The 22,199-nt window shown below is 43.8% G+C and overlaps 1 protein-coding gene across 2 annotated transcripts in view; it reads right to left on the reverse strand.

Annotated features, from left to right (window-relative positions):
* The window catches only part of LOC104296364 (synaptotagmin-1), a 524,009-nt gene that overhangs the window by 327,476 nt on the left and 174,334 nt on the right, over positions 1–22,199 (reverse strand). For both annotated transcript variants that reach the window (XM_054173953.1, XM_054173952.1), the window contains exon 3: positions 14,326–14,387. The gene's annotated coding sequence lies outside the window, so the exon portion shown is untranslated. The remainder of the gene's footprint in view (positions 1–14,325; positions 14,388–22,199) is intronic.

Here is a 22,199-nt window from a genome sequence, read left to right on the forward strand (position 1 = left end):
ATGTATTTTGTATAAGTAAATCTGGTGTGTTACACATGAAGCAATGCAACCTCATGGCCCCATGCCCATAGCATGTAGAAAAAGAAGAAAAAGTAAAAGCAAAGCTACAAAACCTGAGATACCCAAAGAGGTCTGAGCTTATGTCAGGGGAACAAGTATAGAGGGAATATTTATGTGGTGGGTTGAAATTATCCCAGTTTGGAGAACTACCTTCAAAATAACATTGCCAGAGCAGCTCAGTTTGGGATGGAAGCAGATGAAGCTCTATTTACAAGCAAACTACAACCTAGAAATATGCACTGGACTGACTATGTACCAAATATACAATAGGTGTGCAGTATAGATATATTTACAATTTATAAACAACACAGAAGCTCCTCACAGCCCCTTGGATGGATCCAGGAGACCATTCACCTTCTCTCCCACTCCCTCCCTCCTTCCTGTTACCTCACACAGTAGTCAAAACAGAGATCCCCTGGCAAGGCCATGGAAGAGAGAGAGAAGTTGCAAGCAGAAGCAACAGAAGAATAAAAGAGAGGAAGAACTGTTTATGCCTCTACTTTATATCCCCATTAGCAAGCCCATGAAATCTATAGACCTTAGCACTGTTTTTCTTTTGTATCCAATGGTAATTTTTTTTGGTTAATTATTACTTTCAATGCTTGCAGTCAGGGACTAGGCTAAAGTTCCCCCTTCAAACTGTAACAAGGTACAAACTCTTCTGTAGTATGACAGTAAGACTTCTGTGCATAAGGAGGAAGGAAACCATCCAAGCTTTAGCCCCTCTTTCCAGGGTCAATCACAACCTAGTTAGAAGTATAGAATAAACCAGGTTGGAAGAGACCTTCAAGATCATCACATCCAACCCATCAACCAATCCAACACCACCTAAACAACTAACCCATGGCACCAAGCACCCCATCAAGTCTCCTCCTGAACACCTCCAATGATGGCGACTCCACCACCTCCTCGGGCAGCCCATTCCAAGGGGCAATCACTCTCTCTGTAGAGAACTTCTTCCTAACAGCCAGCCTAAACCTCCCCTGGCGCAGCCTGAGACTGTGTCCTCTTGTTCTGGTACTGGCTGCCTGGGAGAAGAGACCAACCTCTGCCCATCTACAACCTCCCTTCAGGTAGTTGTAGAGAGCAATACAGTCACTCCTGAGTCTCCTCTTCTCCAGGCTAAGCAACCCCAGCTCCCTCAGTCTCTCCTCATAGGGCTTGTGTTCCAAACCCCTCACCAAGTTTGTTGCCCTTCTCTAGACTCATTCTAGCAAGTCAACCTCCTTCCTAAACTGAGAGGCCCAGAACTGGACACAGGACTCGAAGTGCAGCCTAACCAATGCAGTGTACAGGGGGAGAATGATCTCACTGCTCCTGCTGGCCACACTGTTCCTGATGCAGGCCAGGATGCCATTGAGTGCTCCTGCATGTGTAAGTGAGAGAAGTCATATTTTATCCCAGTGATTATCCTTTTGAAAGCAGTGCTACGAAGATCACAGACTATGGAAACTATAAAACTGCCACTGAGGCAACACTGGGGAACGAAGGATCTCTCCCAGAAGAGCATGGTCAAGGTAGCTCCAGAAAGCAAAGAAAGATGCAGGTAGAAAGGCCAATAAGGCAGTAGTAAAGGAAAGGGAGAAACATGGAAATATAAATGAAAACTGAAGAAAATGAGAATCATAAAAAAATTTAGAGGTAGATGTCATAGTAATATGTAGTAGATTAGGAAAATGATAGCAGAGCTTTTCTCTCCCCTCTAGCTCCATTTTATTAGTCAAGCTTGTGAAGTCTGGGTCTGGGTTTTCTTTTCCCCAGAAGAATGAACAGAGCAAGAAGGGAGAGATAGCATTGGTAATAAAGGCAGCAAGAAATCCTGTTCAATGTTTCTGGGATTTGTTGATAGTGTTATAGAGGAATTGTCAAGGTTAGGAAACACCAAGTATGTCTTAGTTTTGTTTTATTTGATTTGTATTTTATATTTTATATTATTTTTAAATTTATTTTATTTTATTTTATTTTATTTTTTAAAGCTATAGTTACTTGACAACAGATGTAAGGATTTTCTTTTGTTATTCATCACAAAAATGATGAATAACAAAAGTTTAGTTGTCATGAGGTGTTTGGAATTAGAATTAGAATTGGAATTAGAATTAGAATTAGAATTAGAATTAGAATTAGAATTAGAATTAGAATTAGAATTAACCAGGTTGGAAAAGACCTTTGAGATCATCCAGTCCAACCTATCACCCAATGCCATCTTATCAACTAAACCATGGCACCAAGCACCCTATCCAGTCTCTTCCTAAACACCTCCAGTGATGGTGACTCCACCACCTCCCTGGGCAGCACATTCCAATGGCCAATCTTTCTTTCTATGAAAAACTTCTTCCTACATCCAGCCTAAACCTCCCCTGGTGGAGTCTGAGTCTATGTCCTTTCCTTCTGTCACAGGTTGCCTGGGAGAAGAGACCAACCCCCACCTGGCTACAACCTCCCTTCAGGTAGTTGTAGATGGCAATAACGTCTCCCCTGAGACTCCCCTTCTCCAGGTAATAGGTTGGACTTGATGATCTCTGAGGTCTTTTCCAACCTGGCTGATTCTATGATCCTATGACTGGTGAACACATTTATCAAACAGACAAACACATCAGCACCTTCTAAGAAGTATGCAGTGCTGGACAAGTCACTAATCAGAACAGTCTCAGAGTCTGACAGAATAGTGGTAAGTGACAGCAGTATATAGTCCTATAGTTCCTCAAGATCTTCCCAATATTGAGATGGTACAAGCTTACTCTTTTAATGCCAGTAACAATGGCATCAATTTCACCACAGGACTGAATTCCAATCCCCCTGGAAAGTTGGTATGTGCCACCAAATCCATTTTCAGAAGGAAAGTTCCTCCAAAGGGCTTACACAAATTGCTTATGCTCACTAACATATTCTTGGAACAACTCAGTTTCAGAGATCTGAATTTATTTGATGCTTTCACCTTTTTTTAATTCCTTTTAACTTTTATTTTTCTCCTTTTTTTTCCCCCCCTTTGTTGCTGGTCTACACAAGCACTCTTCCAGCTGTAAACCAAAATTTAATCACAGAATTGGCAGGGTTGGAAGGGACCCCAAGGATCATCCAGTTCCAACCCCCTCTGACATGGGCAGGGACACCTCACACTACATCAGGTTGCTCAGAACCACATCCACCCAGGCCTTCAAAAGCTTCAGGGATGAGGCTTCCTGGGGGTTCAGCATATGCCCCAGGGCTCTTTCTTCCCCCCCCACTGATAGGCTTGGTTCAGGCTGGCCACATCTGAAACTGCCTCTCCTTAGTCCCTGGGGCTAGGGCCAAGCAGGCCAATATTGTGCTGCAAAAATCAGTCAAGCCTTGAATGCCACAGATAAGACTGGAACCATCCTTCCCACACACCAGATAAGGATGCTCACTGTGTTCAGGGAGGAGAAAAGAAGAAAGAAAAAGACAGCAACTTTTCAGTCAGATTGATAGAGCTGCAGGATTTATGGGAGGGAATACAAACATTACACCTCCTGGGACACCTCCTGGACATTCTGTACCAGCTGGAGGCTGCTTTGTGGTTCCTTTTTAAAGGCATTCAGCTCAAACTGGGACAGCTCCAGACACTGATGATGCAAACAGTCAAATTTCAGAGAAAATACAAATATGGCAACCGAGATTCCTTATTGGAATGGAATGGAATGGAATGGAATGGAATGGAATGGAATGGAATGGAATGGAATGGAATGGAATGGAATAGACCAGGTTGGAAGAGACCTTCAAGATCATCGTGTCCAACCTATCATCCAACACCATCTAATCAACTAAACCATGGCAACCAAGCACCCTAACAAGTCTCCTGCTGAACACCTCCAATGATGGTGACTCCACCACCTCCTTGGGCAGCACATTCCAATGGGCAATCACTCTCTCTGTGTAGAACTTCTTCCTAACCTCCAGCCTAAGCATAGCTGTGTATTGCAAATATTTAGATCTTTTTAAGGAGCACATGGCTTCACAAATATAAAGCTACTGATTCTACTGTCCTTAAGAACTGTGTAAGTATATAATTATAAAGTTTAAATGCAATTCACATTTTAAAACCTCCCTAAACACATATTTACCCAACAGATGAGAACTCTCCCAAAGGAAGCACTGTTACCTGCAGGATAAACTATTAACAGTTTAATAGCTAGTGGTTTATTAACCAGTGGTTTAGTGCAGTTTAAAGTACATCAAATTATTATTCCTGAAGTAAAAAAATAGACTTTTAAATAAACTGTGGTGCTGTTCAGCATTTCATTCAACCTGAAAGATTCAGACAGGGAGACATGCTACATGACATCCTATGAGGACAGACTGAGAGAGTTGGGGCTGTTCGGTCTGGAGAAGAGAAGGCTCCCAGGAGACCTTATTGTGGCCATCCAGTATCTTAAGGGGGCCTACAAGAAAGCTGGGAAAGGACTTTTTAGGGTGTCAGGTAATGAAAGGACTAGGTGGAATGGAAACAAAAACAAACATAGAATAGAATAGAATAGACCAGACCAGGTTGGAAGAGACCTTCAAGATCACCGCATCCAACCCATCAACCAATCCAACCCACCTAAACAACTAACCCATGGCACCAAGCACCCCATCAAGCCTCCTCCTGAAAACCTCCAATGACAGCGACTCCATGGATAGATTCAGATTGGATGTTAGGAAGAAGTTGTTCCCCATGAGGGTGGTGAGAGACTGGCACAGGTTGCCCAGGGAGGTGGCAGAAGCCTCATCCCTGGAGGTTTTGAAGGCCAGGCTGGATGTGGCTCTGATCAACCTGCTGCAGTGTGAGGGGTCCCAGCCCATGGCAGGGGATTTGGAACTGGATGATCCTTGAGGTCCCTTCCAACCCTGACAATTCTATGATTCTCTGCTTCTAAGGGCAAATCCCATCAGAAATGGTTAAAGTTCCACAGTCTACACATAGCACTCCTTTTTTCTTATCCTTCTTCCTAAAACAAATGTTGTCACTTGGCATTACAACTTATAAGGGTGAGTGAAACAGGTTTATGGTATAAGAGTGGTCTGGGCACTATTTCTGTTAGAAATGAAAAGGTATTGGGAGACCTATTATGTGAAAGATCAAAGCCTACTGTTGTACAATACTAGCAGAGACCTCCAGGCTATCATGCATTTTACACAGTATTGTCAGACTTTGCAATAAATGTTTGGGAGTTATCCTTGGAAGGTCCAGCTCCTGGATCCATTGGACTGTGAAAACCTCACCTTTCAATAAAATAGCACTTCTAGAATTTGAGATTTTGGAGGACCTGAAGCAGTCCTGGGAAAGGGGCAGCCATGAGAAAAAGACACAGATCATGGGAAAAAAAAACCCAAAGCAGAAACTCAGTATCTTTAATGGATTAACTAAAGCTTCATAATTGGTGAGACTGGATACATGCTGAAAAACCTGTGCCTTCAGCTCCAATCCTTGCTGCCCTGTTTGCTAGTGCAGTCACAGAAGTCATCAGCATGAAACTATAAAATCATAGAAGTGTTCTGGTTGGCAAAGACCTCCAAGATCATTGAGTCCAGACATCAACCTAACACTGCCATGGCCATTAAACCCTGATGTCCCATGACCACACATTCCTCAAACACCTCGTGGCAGTTTTAGGCTGATGCCTAGAAAATCTTTCCACAGATCTTAAGAAGAAAGTGACAGAATGCAAATAAATTACCACTGAATGTAAAGGGAAAATAATGATATGGTCTAAATAATCCCATTGGTCTGATAACTAACACAGGATCAGTGCTGGGCCCCATCCTCTTTCATATCTTTATTGATGATCTGGATGAGGGGATTGAGTCAGTCATCAGCAAATTTGCAGATGACACCAAGTTGGGAGCAGATGTTGGTCAGTTAGAGGGCTAAAGGGCTCTGCAGAGGGACCTCAACCAACTGGACAGATGGGCAGAGTCCAATGGGATGGCATTCAACAAATCCAAGTGCTGGGTGCTGCACTTTGGCCAAAACAACCCCATGCAGTGCTACAGGCTGGGGTCAGAGTGGCTGGAGAGCTGCTAAACAGAGAGGGACCTGGGGGTGCTGATTGACAGCCACCTCACCTAAACATGAGCCAACAGTGTGCCCGGGTGGCCAAGAACGCCAATGGCATCCTGGCTTGCATTAGGAATAGTGTGGCCAGCAGGAGCAGGGAAGTCATTATGCCCCTGGACTCTGCACTGGTTAGGCCACACCTTGAGTCCTGTGTCCAGTTCTGGGCCCCTCAGTTTAAGAAGGACATTGAGACACTTGAACGTGTCCAGAGAAGGGCAACAAGGCTGGGGAGAGGCCTTGAGCACAGCCCTGTGAGGAGAGGCTGAGGGAGCTGGGGTTGCTTAGCCTGGAGAAGAAGAGGCTCAGGGGAGACCTCATTGCCCTCTACAACTACCTGAAAGGCGGTCGTAGCCAGGAAGGGGTTGGTCTCTTCTCTCTAGCAACCAGCACCAGAACAAGAGGACACAGTCTCAAGCTGTGCCACTGTAAACAAGCACATATTAACCCTCCTGACAGAAGCTGGCCTGTGAAATCCCAACAAATAAATAGAGCTAATATTTTGGTTTTGAAACCTAATATGCAAGAATGGTTAAAAATCTGCTGCAGCAGCCTGAGGCCACACATTTGGCTTCAACACCATAAAAAAGGTGCTCATTTCTTTTGCTGATTTCTGGGGGACAAAGAAGCAGTTGGTAAATGCACTTCTATTTCAGAATAAAAAAAATAGCACAACATTGACAGTGTGTTCTTGTGGCCAAGAGGGACAATGCCATTCTGGGGTGGATTAGAAGGGCTGTGGATAGTAGGTCAAGAGAAGTTCTCCTCACCTTCTACTCTGTCCTGGTGAGGCCACATCCGGAGTTCTGGCCCACTCAGTTCAAGAGGGACAGGGAGCTACTAGAGAGTCACAGAAATGATTAGGGGAGTGGAACATCTTAAATATGAGGAGAACCTGAGGGAGCTGAGGGCTCTGTAGCTTGGAGAGGAGGAGCCTGAGAGGTGATCTCATTCATGTTAATAAAGATGTGCAGGGTGAGTGCCCAGAGAATGGATCCAGGCTCTGCTGGGTGATGCCTAATGACAGCACAAGGGACAATGGTGGAAGTCAAGGCATAGGAAGTTCCACGGAAACAGGAAGAAGATTTTTTTTAACCTGTGAGGGTGACAAAACACTGGGACAAGCTGCCCAGGGTGTTTTTGGAGTCTCCTTGTCTCAAAACCTGCCTGGATGTGTTCTGCTCTACGTGATCCTGCTCTGGCAGTGGGGTTGGAGTGGATGAGCTTTCCAGTTCCCTTCCAGCTCCTAACCCTGCAGTGTGCCCAGGCAGCCAGGAGGGCCAATGGCATCCTGGCCTGCATCAGGAACAGTGTGGCCAGCAGGAGCAGGGAGGTCATTGTGCCCCTGTACACTGCACTGGTTAGGCCGCACCTCGAGTCCTGTGTCCAGTTCTGGGCCCCTCAGTCTAGGAAGGAGGTTGACTTGCTGGAACATGTCCAGAGAAGGGCAACAAAGTTGGTGAGAGGTTTGGAACACAGCCCTGTGAGGAGAGGCTGAGGGAGCTGGGGTTGCTTAGCCTGGAGAAGAGAAGACTCAGGGGAGACCTTATTGCTCTCTACAACTACCTGAAGGGTGGTTGTAGCCAGGAGGGGATTGGTCTCTTCTCTCTAGCCACCAGTGCCAGAACAAGAGGACACAGTCTCAGGCTGCGCCAAGGGAGGTTTAGGCTGGAGGTTAGGTGGAAGTTTTACACAGAGAGAGTGATTGCCCATTGGAATGGGCTGCCCAGGGAGGTGGTGGAGTTACCATCACTGGAGGTGCTCAGGAGGAGACTTGACAGGGTGCTTGGTTGCATGGTTTAGTTGGTTGGGTGGTGTTGGATGATAGGTTGGACACGATGATCTTGAAGGGCTCTTCCAACCTGGTTTATTCTATGCTATGCTATGCTATGCTATGCGATTATATTCTATTCTAACATTCTGTGATTCTGCGATCGACAAATGGAAAACGCAACAGAGGTTTCCAGTATGGAACTTACAAGTAATAGGCAAAATATCAGCCAGTAATTTATTGAAGCCATTAAAAGGATTAAATGGTTAAAACCCTAGCTGGGAAAAACGTGATTACATGGCTTCTGGGGCACTTGGTAAACACCCCATTTGAAAAGCACGTCTCGAAAAGCATGTGTTTACCAAGCGAAGAAAAAGCTGAGAGGCTGCAGCAGATAAATTAAAGAGTGGAGAGTAATCAATCACGGTGCTGAAATGATAGATGACAACTAAACTGAAGCCCCAGGGAAGTACAAACACAGAGGCGCTTTGCACAAGGAGGTTGCATTAAGTAGCGTACCTCAAAGAGGCACAGACTCTAAATCCGTGTCAGAGGTCTCACATTAAAACATGCAAAGCTGTGTCTGCAATACAAAAATTGGGGGTGGGGAGGGGAAGTGGGGGAAAAAAAAGAAGTTTTGAGGAAGGGAATTTTCTATGTGAGTCAGAGACTATGCTGCTTAAAAGAGAGACAAACCAGAAAGCCTTTACACTATGCAAACGTTACTATATAATTTAGCAGAAGTCCGGACATCCACTGTGGGGGCTGTGGTGGGTTGAAATTTCTTCCCCACCCCACCCCACCCCCCCATTAACTTTGCCAGAGCAGCTCAGTTGGAAGCAAATGAAAACTGTATTTGCAGGGAAAACTACAATGTACAGTGGAATGCAATGAATACATACAAACCATACATTTTACAACTAACAAACAGCACAAGAATCCCCCCTGGTCAAAGACCAGGGGAAGCTGCCAGCTTCTCCTTCCCTGCCTATCCAGACCCCCCCTGTACAAAAAGGGAGAAAAGAGCAGAGAAAGTTGATGTTAGACTTAACCAAAGCAATGCAGCCAAGGCAGAAGCAAATTAGTATCTCTCAAAAGTGAGAGGAGAGAAGAGGAGAGGAGACTTGAGGAGACTCAAGGAAAGGAGAGGAGACTCGAGGTGAGGAGAGGTTCGGAGAGGAGAGGAGAGGTTCGGAGAGGAGAGGTTCGAAGAGGAGAGGTTCGGAGAGGAGAGGTTCGGAGAGGTTTGGAGAGGTTCGAAGAGGAGAGGAGAGGTTCGGAGAGGTTCGGAGAGGAGAGGAGAGGTTCGGAGAGGAGAGGAGAGGAGAGGAGAGGAGATGGTTTTGGTACAACCAGTTTAAGTTCCTTATCTCTCCAACGGAATTGTTTAGAATTACCTTTATATTCCTTTTTACACCCAATAGTGATTTATTTACAGTTTGCTACTTTTCTGCTCAAGATCTGTGAAAAATTTTAAAGGCACAGGAGGGAAGAAGAAAAAAAGAAGAAAGTGAAACTAATTTAGAGGAAAGCCTCATTAAAGAATTCAGGTTGTGTGAACACTCAAATGAACTATTTTATCCAAGCCTGCAGTATATGTACATGAATTTTAATGGGCAACGACAGAACCTTTGGGCAGAGGGAACGAGGGCACTTCAATGCTGCTTCTAGATTACAATGATTGCAAAGAGAGATTGAAATCGAAATGCAAGGGAAGATTATTGTGATTAGCAGGGAACATTCAGAAACCACAGGCTCATTTCTTTCTGAAGGCTCATAAATTCAACTTGGGGAAAAAAAAAAACAACACCAAAACCCCAGGCCATTTCAAAAGCAAGGAACCCTTCATATTGCTACTTTATCTCTGGTATGGAACATACCTCCAGATGCTGGCTATGCATCAAGAGAAGCATAGCCAGCAGGGCAAGGGAGGGGATTCTCCCCCTCCACTCTGCTCTGCTGAGACCCCACCTGGAGTACAGCATCCAGTTCTGGAGCCCCTATTACAGGAACGATCTGGTGGTGATGGAATGTGTCCAGAGAAGGGCCACGAAGATGAGCAGAGGGCTGGAGCACCTCTGCTGTGGACACAGACTGAGAGAGTTGGGGCTGCTCAGTCTGAAGAAGAGAAGGCTCCAAGTAGACCTTCTTGTGGCCTTCCAGTATCTGAAGGGGCCTACAAGAAAGCTGGGGAGGGACTTCTTAAGGTGTCAGGGAGTGATAGGACTGGGGGGGTTGGAAAAAAAAAACTAGATTGGATGTGAGGAAGTTTTTCACCATGAGGATGGTGAGACACAGGCACAGGTTTCCCAGGGATGTGGTGGAAGCCTCATCCCTGGAGGTTTTGAAGGCCAGGCTGGATGTGGTTCTAAGCAACTTGATGAAGTGTGAGGTGTCCCTTGAAGTCCCTTCCAACCCTAACAGTTCTATGATTCTATGATTTACACTATTTACATGAATGTGAAACATCTGAATTCACACTTGAGCTTACTTCCAGATCATTAAGCCAAAAGCTTTTCAGCAACCCAGGCTTCAATGCCCTCCCAAGCCTCCCACCCTTCCTCCCCATGCCCCCCAAACTCATCTGGATGGGTCTGCTACAAAACCCTCTTTGCCAAGACCCAGCCAGACAGCAATCCTCCACCACACTGCAAGAGATAAGGGATCTGTCCTCAGAAGGGAGAGAGAGGAGGAAAGGCAGCCAGAAAAAGGGCTAAAGGACTTCTGCACTCAGCTTATATTGCAGATACAGGGCTGATGGGACAAAAATAACATAATTACAATGTTCTGTGTTAATCTAGTCCCTTGGAGGACTGCCAGCTCTCTGGTTCTGAAAGGCATCTAACCTTAACCCACAACAGGAGGGAAAGCACAACAGATTTGGTTGAAGGTATTCCATGTGTTAAACAACAGCTCCCCAAAGTTCCACCATATATTTCCACATGTCCAACAAAAAGGGCCAGATTTGGCTCCTATTTCATCACCTTGCAACCCTTCACAAATACCTTAGGTTTAGGTAGGCAGCAGTATTCTGTGCTTTATTACCCCAAAAGGCCAAGAATGCTCTTCTTGGCCTGCAGAGTATTTCTTTCATACTAGAAATGGCAAGATTAAAATTTGCCACAGTTTGGGAATGCTCTGCAACACAGCTCAGCCAAAAGGACAAGGAGATAGCCTTTTGTGGGAGATAAGAATGTGGGGGGTTGAAATTCCACCCCCCCACTCCCCCCAACATTAAATTTGCCAGACCATCTCAGCTGGAAGCAAATGAAAGCTGTGTTTACAGGCAAAACTACAATCAAATGCAATGAATATGTATAAAAATATCCAGGATTTACAATATTTACACGTATTTACAATTGATAAACAGTACAAGAATCCCCCCCAGTCAAAGACCAGGGCAAACTACTTAGCTTCTCCCTCTCTGTCCTGCCTTGCACCCCTGTACAAAAGGGAGAAGAGACTGAAGCAGAGAGATTAATACCGAAACAACGCAGCCAAGGTCAAGCAGAAGTGAGTCAGTATCTGTCCCAGAGTGAAGAAGCAAGAAGAGGAGATTGTTTGGGGACAATTAGTTGTAGTCCCTTACCTCTTCCAATGGGATTGTTTAGAATTATCTTTATAGAATCATAGAAGCATAGAATCAATAAGGTTGGAAAAGACCTCAAAGATCATCAAGTCCAACCCATCAACCAAGACCTCATGACAAAATCATGGCACCAAGTGCTACACCCACTCCCCTCCCAAACACCTCCAGGGACGGCGACTCCACCACCTCCCTGGGCAGCACACTCCAACGGCCAACAACTTTATATTCCTTTTTCCACCCAATAGTGATCTGTTTACATCTTATTCCTTCACTGCTCAAGGTCTGTGAAAAAATTTCTAAAGGCATAGCCTAAAACTACCACAAAGAGGAGAAACCATGAAGTTGAAGCAGAGGAGTTGTGAGGGTAAAAGACTGGAAAGACACAGGGTGAAGAGAGGAATATAAACTATGAGAGTCACAGAGGCAAAGAAGAAAAAGTATAAGGAAGTTATGACTGGTAGATGCAGCAAAGGAAGGTTAGGAGGAATAGATAAACAAGATAAGAGCTTTGAGAAGGCTTTTTTATAAACTGATTACTTTTCTAATGATCTTCCAGAACAGAAGTCTGATTTGTTACATGTCTCAAAAACGCCTACTGGGAGCACTGCAGGAATAACCAAGGAGATTCTGAAGCAGGCATTAAACTGCCCTCAGTCTCAGCCCAATGTCACACACTTCCTTTCATGTGGCCAGATTAAATGTGATGTTAAAACCCACCATGGAACTTGGAGTGCCACTGAGAACCTGAGCATTTGTTGGCTGTTAAGATTTACACATATTCTTTGCCACCAATATATACTGTTTTGACCCCCCCCCCCAAAAAAAAAAAAAAAAAATTAAAAGCAAAAACAAATTACAAAATACATTTTAAAAGTAAAATAAAAATTCAATTTTAAAAAGAAATTAAAAAATAAATTACAAAATAAATTAAATTTTTAAAATTAAAGATTAAAAATGACAAAATAAATTTTAACATAAAAATAAAAAGTAAATTAAAAATAAATTACATTTAAAAAAATAAAAGTAAAATACATTAAAATAAATTTAAAAGTTAAAATATTAAAATTTAAAAATATATTAAAAAAAATACTTTTTAAAAAAATAAAAATAAATTACAAAATAAATTTTTAAAGTAAAATAAAAATTCCATTTCAAAAAGAAATTAAAAAATAAATTGCAAAATAAATTAAATAAAATTTTTTAAAATTAAAAATAAATTACAGAAGAAATTTAAAATTAAAATAAAAATTAAATTAAAATTAAATTAAATATTAAAAATATAAAATAAATGTAAAAATTAAATAAAATTGAATTTTAAAACTACATTTTTTAAAAAAGAACAATTTTTAAAAATAAAAATAAATTACAAAATAAATTTTAAAAGTAAGATAAAAAATCAATTTAAAAAAGAAAATAAAAAAGAAATTAGAAAAGAAATTAATTTTTTTTAAAAAAATAAAATTAAATTAAATTTTAAAAATATATTTTAAAACCATTAAATAAAAATGTTAAAAAATAAAAATAAATTACAAAATAAATTTTAAAATTAAAATAAATTTTAAAAATAAATTACCAAATAAATTACAAGCTAAAAAAAAAAAATTGCAAACTAAATAAAAAATAAAATAAAAATTAAATTCAATTCAATTAAATAATTTTAAACAAATGTTAAAAATAAATGAAATATAAATTTTAAAATAAATAAAAAATAAACTAAAAAATTAAATAAACCAAGAAATAAATTAAAACTAAATTAAAAAATAAACTGAAGAATAAACTGAAACAATAAATTAAATGTTAAAAATCATTTTATAAAATCAAGACTGTCCAAAGCCAGTCTGTTCCCTAGGGAGGTTTGGCTAAATGAGCAGAGATCTCACACGTGCCAATACAATTCTCTCTCTCCCGCAGCTGTGCATTCCATAAGCAAAATGGTGCTGAAGAGCAGGGCAGGTATCCTCTGGGTTTTACTTAGTGTCCCTGACTTTGTAGCACAAACAGGCAGGCTGTGTTCCTAGCACACAGGAACCCTTGGAACTATTAATAGAAACTCCTTAACACACATCCAACTGCTTTGGCTCTCAAAGGATCTTGCCACCTTTTAATACCCACTAATGCAGTGTGCCCATATCTCCTGCTGTGTTTCCCAGTGGGTATTTCTTAGGAGTGGCAGCAGCCAAACGCTGTTCCCTGCTGTATCGCAACTGGTACCGCACCGGCAGCTTGAGATTCTTTTGCTTTGAAGGACTTAAATATCATCCCATATGCAACCATGGCTCATTTTCCTCTTTCAACAAGTAGGCTTTAATTACTTGATGCTGCGGTGGCTTTTTTTATCAAGCTGTAGTTACAAAAGGCCAGTGCAGCCAGGGCAGTTCAGAGTAATTAGCCAGTGATTAAGTGGTTAACACAAACCTGTACAACTCATGTCACAACCCAACAGTTGCCGACTTCTCCCATAAATCTAAGTGTTTTTCTGTGACACTTCACATGTGAGCAAACGTTTGAGTCACGCTGTTCTCAGGGCAGTGCTTTCCGCTATCCAATTCCTGTCTGCTGAGAAGGCGGCAGCAGTATTTTCAGGGTGGCCAGTGATGAAGACGCACTGCATGGATTATCTGTGCCTCTTACCTCAGATGATTATGGGATTAATAAAACAAACAAACAAAAAACCCCCACATTTTTAAAATCTACCTACCCCTGTGAAATAGAAACTGAGTTGGATACAAAGGCAGAGATGCTCACTGCACTGGTTTCTGACACTTGTCCAAAGCACTGTGAACAAGGGAAAATAATAGGAAAAGGGGAGCATCAACAGTGCTTAGCTTCAGAATATGCAATCTGGTCACTTACTGTTCACAATACTGGCTGGGGGCTTGACTCTCTTCTCTTTGTTTATTCAGGCCTCCACGTTTCTGCAAGACAAACACACACAAGCATTTATCATCCATGTAAAAGTGATTACCCTGTTTAATTCCTACCACAGAAGTCTGCCGTTTTCATCTCTGGTTTTGGCTTCCTCCAAGATTCAAAGCCTTTGTGAAAGCTTTTGTGAAAGTATCCACATAGCTCCTTTTTTTTTTCCCCTCAAAAAGGGAAGAGTTTCTGCAGAGGTGGGAAATCCAGAATTCCAGGGGATAAATTCCTTTTGAAATCTCTTACTGAATTCTGGGCATCTGAATTGCACCTAGGCACTGGCAGCTTTTCCTGAACTCACAGAGGGGGAGAGGCTTTCACACCTGTGATTTGGGTTGTTTAGCCTGGAGAAGAGGAGGCTCAGGGGTGACCTCATTGCTCTCTACAACTACCTGAAAGGTGATTGTAGCCAGGAAGGGGTTGGTCTCTTCTCCCAGGCAACCAGCACCAGAACAAGGGGACACAGTCTCAAGCTGCACCAGGGGAAGTTTAGGCTCGAGGTGAGGAGAAAGTTCTTCCCAGAGAGAGTAATTTGTCATTGGAATGTGCTGCCCAGGGAGGTGGTGGAGTCACCGTCCCTGGAGGTGTTCAAGAGGGGACTGGACGTGGCACTTGGTGTCATGGTCTGGTCGTGAGGTCTGTGGTGACAGATTGGACTCGATGATCTTTGAGGTCTCTTCCAACCTTGGTGAGACTGTGAGACTGTGATGCTGGCAGCCCTGTGCTCAAAATTAAATTCTCCTCCTGCCTTAGATCCTAGCTGCATCACCCCATCAGACTGAGGAGTGCAGGAAGAAACAACCTGTGCCTCCAACAACAGCCACAGCTTCCCCCCACTGCTTCTGGAAGAGAGGGGCACTCTGCAGAGGGGTGTTTGATGCCTCCCTCCCACTGTTCTATGCAGGCCATTAGCATAATAAGCCCTGATCAGAGCACACCCGCTGCTGAGCCTTTCTTGGGCAGTTTGCAGGCATCACAACAGAGGTGAGCTTTAAGGCAGGATTCAAAGGAGCACAGCACGCTGGCTACGCCGCTTTTTACAATTTGCAATTTTCATGAACAAAGCTTGAGGGAGAGAAGGGAGAAAATTGGGATGGATGGGCAATAAAGGTTGCAGTGAGGGCAAGGCTGACTTGAAAGAACAGGCAGGATCAAGCTGTGAAGGCATTTAAGTGTGAAGATGCCCAATTTTGATGCAGCTAAAAAAGGGAGTCAGATGCACAGTTAACGAGATAGGTAAACGCACTTCAAATTTTACATCGGCTTTGTCAGAGGAAAATGAAACTGCTGTTATCCAGGACTGTCAAAATACATCACACCAGCTTTTAGTCTGATCTATAAAAACAAAAAGGCAAATTATGATTCCACCCAGCATGTCCTACCATCTTTCAGAACTTCCCCTCTACTCTGCTCTGGTGAGACCTCACCTGGAGTATTGCATCCAGTTTTGGGCTCCCCAGTTCAGGAGGGACAGGGATCTGCTAGACAGAGTCCAATGGAGGGCTACAAGGATGATGAAGGGACTGGAGTACTGCCTGGTGAGGAGAGGCTGAGAGCCTTGGTGTGGTGGGTTAATGCCCTTTCTGAAAACAAAAATACAAAGCAGCAGGGAGGGCTTGCAGGTGCTTTGCCCTCCCTGCAGGGCATTTTCCACCTGGGAAGCTGAGTCTGTTCCACTGCCCTCTCCCTGCCCAGCTAGGGTATAAAAAGCAGGGCATGGCAGCTATTAGCTCTCCTTTTGGCTCCTGCCTCCCCTGGATGAGAGCTACTGTGGCTGCCACATGGTCGGGCCTGATCCTTCTCCCTGCTGCTTCCGTGCCTCTTCAGAGAGAGACTGGTTTTGTATTATTCTTTTTTGTCCCCCTCCTATCCATCCTTGTTCCTTGCCCTTGTAAACCTTACCTGCTATTGTTATATACATATATTGTTTAAAGAAAACTCTTTACCTCTCTACTTCCAGGCTGACTCCAAATTATTGTTTGATGGATTTGCTCCTTCCTTTATTTTCCCTCTCTGTTGGGAGAGAGGAAGGGGAAGTGAGGGAGAAATTCTCAGCCTTGCCCCCATCTAAGCTCTTAACTCCCAGTTAAGGCTCAAACCAGTATACCTGGGGCTGTTTATTCTGGAGAGGAGAAGACTGAGAGGGGATCTGATCAATGTCTATCAATATCTGAGGGCTGGGGGTCAAGAGGGAGGGCACAGGCTCTGCACACTTGCACCCTGAGATAGGACAAGGGGCAATGGATAGAAACTCCAGCACAGGAGGTTCCACCTCAACAGGAGGAGGAACTTCTTCACTGTGAGGCTCACAGAGCACTGGAGCAGGCTGCCCAGAGAGGTTGTGGAGTCTCCTTCTCTGGAGACTTTCCAGACCCATCTGGATGTGTTCCTGTGTGACCTGCACTAGATTCTATGGTCCTGCTCTGGCAGGGGGATTGGACTCAATGCTCTCTGGAGGTCCCTTCATCCTGGGAGCCTGCAAATTCACAGCATCATGGATTAAAAAAAATATTATTTTCCCTTATTCTCTGTAAAAAAACTAAAATATTGACTTGTGTATAGTGCTGTCAATATCCATGGTGTCCCAGAAATCATTCACTTGCATGGCATTCTACTGAAGGAATCTGTTAGGCAACAAGTAACAGCTGCTGGGAGATGAGAGCCATGAGTTCAAAGCATAGACTATTATGTTGCTAATAAATTTTAAACTCTTTTGAACTGTAGGACTGATGACAGAATCACAGAATGAACCAGGTTGGAAAAGACCTTCGAGATCAGCAGGTCCAACCTGCCACACACCACCGTCTAATCAGCTAACCCATGGCACTGAAATTAGCCTCTTTTCTGTCCTAGACATCAGTGGGGATTGTAGAACACGTCAACAGTGCAGAATTAGCTGGACAGTGATGTGAAACACAGATTCCAAAGGGTTTAGGGAAAAAAAGAATCAGATGCTGGTGTGAAACCCAGCTGTGGGATTAACTAAGAGTTTGTAATACAGCTGACAATAATCTTAGCAGGCCTTACACAGCTTGGAGCGCCTCATTAGCTGTATAAAATGTCCTGATATAGGCCACAGAAGACCTAATCTGAACTACTGTACTCAAATACCTCTTGAAGATGTTCGACCAAAACTTTGCCTTTCCCTGTCAATCAATCCATTCCAAACGGAGGGATTTGAAACTCAGACACATTCAGAGACAGGTTTCAATTAAAAGCTCTAATCCAAAGTTTCTCCTGGGCTTCAAAGCCGAGCTTTTTGTCCAGCCCTCTATGTACATCTTGCACTTGAGCAGAGGTAGCTGCAAGTGCCTTAGAGAAATTAACACCCAGAGTCACACCTGCTCTGCAGTACCCTGTCTCCACCTTTCCCTAGCTCTCTAAGCTTGACATGTCTCTGTCAAGCTGTGCCATGTTATTACTGAGCCTTTCAGAGGATTAACTATTTCCCTCTTCTGCAAAGCCAGACACTAGAAAGGAAGCACAGATGTTTACTGGTGCACTAATTGGAAACAATCTGAATGAAATACAGGTTGTGTGCTAGAAGAACTGTGGCAGGTTTAGGCTGATGCCTAGGAAATTTTCCACAGATCTCAAGCAGAAAGTGATAGAATGTAAATAGATTACCAGTGAATGCAAAAGAAAATTAATGATAAGGTCTAAATCATAGAATCATAGAACTGTTAGGGCTGGAAGGGACCTCAAGGATCATCCAGTTCCAACCTCCGTGCCATAGGCAGAGACACCTCACACTACATCAGGTTGCTTAGAAACACATCCATCCTGTCCTTCAAAACCTCCAGGGAGGAGGCTTCCACCACCTCACCGGGCAACCTGTGCCAGTGCCTCAACACCCTCCTGGGGAAGAACTTCCTGACATCCAATCTGAATCTATCCATTTCTAGTTTTGCTCCATTACCCCTAGTCCTATCACTCCCTGACACCCTAAAAAGTCCCTCCCCAGCTTTCTTGTAGCCCCTTCAGATACTCGAAGGACACAAGAAGGTCTGCTTGGAGCCTTCTCTTCTTCAGACTGAGCAGCCCCAACTCTTTCAGTCTGTTTTCTTAGGAGAACAGCTCCAGCCCTCTGCTCATCCTCGTGGCCTTTCTCTGGACACATTCCATCACCTCCAGATCCTTCTTGTAATAGTGGCTCCAGTACTGGACACTGCTCCTGGTGGGGTCTGACCAGAGTGGAGTAGAAGGGGAAAAGCACCTCCCTCACCCTGCTGGCTATGCTTCTCTTGCTGCAGCCCAGGTTCTGGGCTGAAGTGCACACTGGTGGCTCATGTTGAGCTGCTCATCCACCAGCACCTCCAAGTCCCATTGGTCTGATAACTAACATAAAGTTAGTTGTATAAACTAACTCTTGCTCTTTTTTAGCTCTATCAGATGCTAGCTGATTGCTTCTGCTGGCTTGCTGAATTTGGCTGTGTTCTTGTTGTGGCTAAGTACTAACAAGCTACTGTCTGCTTTTTATCTCTCTCTTTTTCCTTGTACATGGTGGAGGGAAGCAAGCAGAGAAGGGGAAGCTGTTAGTAACTCCCTGGTTTTGTCCAGGGGGGTTGTTGTGATGCTTATAAATTGTAAATATATGTAAATAAAGTATATTTTGTACACATTCCTTCCATTTTATATTTCTAGATTGTGGTTTTACTTGTCAATAGAGCTTCGTTTGCATCCATCTGAGCTGGTCTGGCAATTTTATTTTGGGGGGTAATTCTCTCAAATCAGTTGGGGGTTAATTTCAGCCCACCACAGAAGCAAATTTCAGTGAAACCATGAGCAAGACTGGGGCTTCATGTACAGAAACCTGCTCCCTGGAAGTCGGCAGTTTCTGAAATATATGAAACATGGCCTGCATAGTGTGGCCAGCAGGAACAGGGAAGTCATTGTGCCCCTGGACTCTCAGTTTAAGAAGGACATCGAGACACTTGAACGTGTCCAGAGAAGGGCATCGAGGCTGGGGAGAGGCCTTGAGCACAGCCCTGTGAGGAGAGGCTGAGGGAGCTGGGGTTGTTTAGCCTGGAGAAGAAGAGGCTCGGGGGAGACCTTATTGCTCTCTACAAGTGCCTGAAGGGAGGTTGTAGCCAGGAGGGGGTTGGTCTCTTCTCTCAAGCAACCAGCACCAGGACAAGAAGACACAGTCTCAAGCTGCACCAGGGGAAGTTTAGGCTGGAGGTGAGGATTAAGTTCTTCATTGAGAGAGTTGTTGGCCATTGGAATGTGCTGCCCAGGGAGGTGGTGGAGTCACCATCCCTGGAGGTGCTCAAGAGGGGATTGGACGTGGCACTTGGTGCCATGGTTTAGTCATGAGGTCTGTGGTGACAGGTTGGACTTGATGATCTTTGAGGCCTCTTCCAACCTTGGTGATGCTGTGATATGAAAACCATGTTGCAGGTCTGGAATAAATAAGTAAAACCCAATCAATAAAGCCCAGCACTTCTGGAGGAGACCAAATAGCAGCAGCCTTTGCATGGATTTGCAGAGCTAGGATATAGAGACAGAAATAAACAGGCTGGATTTACATTTCTAGAGGAAGATTAACAAAAAAATAAATTACCAGAGCAACCCCAACTGTTTTTCTATCACTTACTATTAAACACAGGCTATTTTTTATGAGATGTGTTGGAAGATTAATTCATCCACCCTTGGTTATGGACTCCTGTGGGTCTTCAGTGCAGGAGATTCCCTGCAGTGAGAACTATTTTCAGAGCTACAAATAGCATCTGTCATATCACCAGGATCTTCCAAGGCTCTCTCTTGTGGTGGTGGTTTTTTTTTTCATTTCAACAATATTTGTCAGGGAAGACTTCTCCTAATGAAACCATTGGAAATATCAACAGGAACACATTTTGCTATGCCTGAATACATCTTGTAATATCCCTCTGAAGCATAATCTATATTTAACAAATGGTATCTACAGAAGATACTTCAGGGCATGCAATTTTAGGCTAAGTAATCATTTAAATGATCTGCAAGTTGTGCTTCAGTTAGTCATAAGGATATGGAAAGGCAATCAAAACAAAATGTGGGGTGTTTTTTTTAGGTAATGCTAAGCTCTCTGTTCCCAGTTGCCTTCAGTGGCAACCAATTATGGAAACAGTCCCATGTCACAGTGTGAGGCTGATACTTTACTATAAGTCAGGGTTGGAAGGGACCACAAGGATCAGCTAGTCCCAAACCACCCTGCTGTGGGCAGGGACACCCCACACTAGATCAGGCTGGCCACAGCCTCATCCAGCCTGGGCTTAAACACCTCCAGGGACGGGGCCTCAACCACCTCCCTGGACAACCCATTCTAGGGCTTCACCACTCTTATGGTGAAGAACTTCCTCCTCACATCCAGCCTGAATCTTCCCACCTCCAGCTTCATTTCATTCACCCTAGTCCTTTAGCATTTCCCCTAGTCCTTTAGCATTCCCCCTAGTCCTTTAGCATTCCCCCCAGTACTTTAGCCTAGTGTCTTAGTTATAAACAAGAATAGAACTTGCTGGACATCTCTGAGTAAAAGGTAAGTAAAGTAGGGGATTGGATGCAGAATAATAATATAGATATGCCTATATCATTCCATTGGTTTGCTGACTTGGATGAATTTTGCTGCACAAACTATTCTGTCTCCTTTTCACTGCTTCTCTCTGTGGCTTGCATGGCTTTGCTCCCTTAGCTCCCTCCTGACCTTCTGCTGGCTCGAAATTGTGTCTGCGAGGCACTGGGAAGGGGAAGGAGGCTGCAGCAGCCCTCTGGGCTGCCCACGTGGGTGTAATTCTGTACAAAGGGATCCTTCTGTTCAGGTGTTGGGGTTTTCTTTCCTGAATTGTAAATATATGTAAATGTATTTTGTACATATTTCACTGCATTTTATACTTCTAGATTTAAGCTTATAACTTTCATTTTGCTCCTGAGTTCTGAGTTTTCTTTTCACAGAATCACCAAGGTTGGAAGAGACCTCAAAGATCATCAAGTCCAACCTGTCATCATGGCACCAAGTGCCACGTCCAATCCCCTCTTGAACACCTCCAGGGATGGGGACTCCACCACCTCCCTGGGCAGCACATTCCAATGGCGAACAACTCGCTCAGTGAAGAATCTCCTCACCTCGAGCCTAAACCTCCTCTGGAACAGCCTGAGACTGTGTCCTCTTGTTCCAGTGCTCGTTGCCTGGGAGAAGAGACTAACCCCCTCCTGGCTACAACCTCCCTTCAGGTACTTGTAGATAGCAATAAGGTCCCCCCTGAGCCTCCTCTTCTCCAGGCTAAACAACCCCAGCTCCCTCAGCCTCACAGGGCTGTGCTCAAGGCCTCTCCCCAGCCTTGTTGCCCTTCTCTGGACACCTTCAAGTGTCTCAATGTCCTTCTTAAACTGAGGGGCCCAGAACTGGACACAGGACTCAAGGTGTGCACTAACCAGTTTTCTTACTCTGGGGGCAAATTCTGATCAGTTGATGGGTTGGGGGGCTAATCTCAAGCCACCACATCCCACTAAGCTGGGGTAGAAGAACTTGACCTCTAACAGAAAGGAAGACCAGTCTGCCACACTGAATTTAAGAATATACAAGCATATCTTTGCTCATGAAATGGAATCCTACTCCACTGCAAGGAAGGGATTCTTTGCATTTTCTTTTGTTTGACTCATACAGAGACAAAGGAGATCAACATTGATCACAGGTGACAACGTTTTCAGCATCACAGAAACATGGCAAAAATCTACCCCTTGTATTACAGGCTTCACTATTCATTGTGAGCTGGAGTGGAAAAGACAAAATAGAACTTGCACAGTCATTAGAAATTTGTCACCATCTCTTAGGCCTT

Source organism: Dryobates pubescens, chromosome 27 (genome assembly GCF_014839835.1).
Source record: "Dryobates pubescens isolate bDryPub1 chromosome 27, bDryPub1.pri, whole genome shotgun sequence".
In the NCBI taxonomy this organism is placed as follows: domain Eukaryota; kingdom Metazoa; phylum Chordata; class Aves; order Piciformes; family Picidae; genus Dryobates; species Dryobates pubescens.